This window comes from Magnolia sinica, chromosome 1 (assembly GCF_029962835.1).
Source record: "Magnolia sinica isolate HGM2019 chromosome 1, MsV1, whole genome shotgun sequence".
NCBI lineage: Eukaryota > Viridiplantae > Streptophyta > Magnoliopsida > Magnoliales > Magnoliaceae > Magnolia > Magnolia sinica.
In genome coordinates, this window is record NC_080573.1 from 27,107,903 (window position 1) to 27,109,483 (window position 1,581).

The window sequence follows — 1,581 nt, forward strand, 5'->3', positions numbered from 1 at the left end:
TCAACTCCCTAACCTAAACCTAAACCTAAACTTAAAAACCCAAACCTAAACCCGATCCCAAACCCGATTTCCTAAACCTAAACCTTAACCTATTCTCAATTCCCTAAAGCTATAACCTATAACATATAACCTATAACCTAAACCTAAACCTAAGCCTTAACCAAAACCTATAACCTAAACCTTAACCTATAACCTAAACCTAAACCTAAGCCTTAACCAAAACCTATAACCTAAACCTTAACCTATAACCTATAAGATATAACCGAAACTTATAACCTATAACCTAAACCTATAAACTAAAACCTAAACCTAAACCTAAACCTAAAACCTAAATGTATTCTCAAATCCCTAAACCTAAACCTACACCTAATCCTAATCTCAACTCCTTAACCTAAACCTAAACTTGATCCCGAACCCGAACCTAAATTCTTAAACCTAAACCTTAACCTATTCTCAATTCCCTAAAGCTATAACTTATAACCTAAACCTAAACCTATAACCTAAAACCTATACCTAAACCTATAACCTAAATGTATTCTCAAATCCCTAAACCTAAGCCTACACCTAATCCTAATCTCAACTCCCTAACCTAAACCTAAATCTAAACTGGAAAACCCAAACCTAAATCCTATCCCAAACCCAAACCCAAACCCGATTTCCTAAACCTAAACCTTAGCCTATTCTCAATTCCCAAAAGCTATAACCTATAACCTAAACTTAAACCTAAACCTAAACCTAAACCTCTTGTGGTGTGTCCAGCTTGAGCTTTTGATCTACCTCATTTTTGGGCTCATGTTTTGACATGAGCTGAGCAATGGCTTCCAAGTGACCATCATCTTCCAAATGTAAATTAGGTTTCAATCAAGTGTATTCGAATCGCATGATTTGATTTTTCGACGATTGGACTGTTAACAACCACCAGGATGGATGTGCTTGTTTTTAACTAAACTAGGTCCAGCTCCATGGGTAAGTGGTAGACAGACTCTACTTCAACATTGAGATCATGGGATTGAGTGCCCATGTGGTGTGAGTGGGTGTGTGGTGTGAGTGGGTGTGTGGTGTGACTTGTGAGTGGGTGTGAGTGTGGTGTGGGTGTGGGTGTGTAAAAATAAATAAATTTACATGATACATGTAGTAGGAAATCATCTTCCTTTAAATCCCTCTCTTTGCAGTAAAAGTGTTCATCTTGGGTTGCGTCTTGGATCTTAATTTCTTGGGCGTGTATTCAGATGAAAAGTGAATTTGATTTTGGGAATGTGTTGTTCTATTAAGAATTCTAGCTGTGATTATGGTTCAGTTATCGAAGAAAGCATCAGATTTTATTCGTATAGGTAGTTTTTGAAGTTGGTATTTTACATACCCTCAACCATGAAACATACTTAAGGTTTTAAATTGGTTGAAAACCCTTTTATAGACTGATAGGCCGTACATCTTCTTTGTGGACATTTAGACCCTGTATTTTGAACTAGTAGAGGCTACTTATGGAGTGGTAGAGCCTCCATTTGGATTATTAGGTCCTATCTTTTAGGAATAATAGACCCTCTCATAGGACTGGTATACATTTACATTCGACTGACAGTC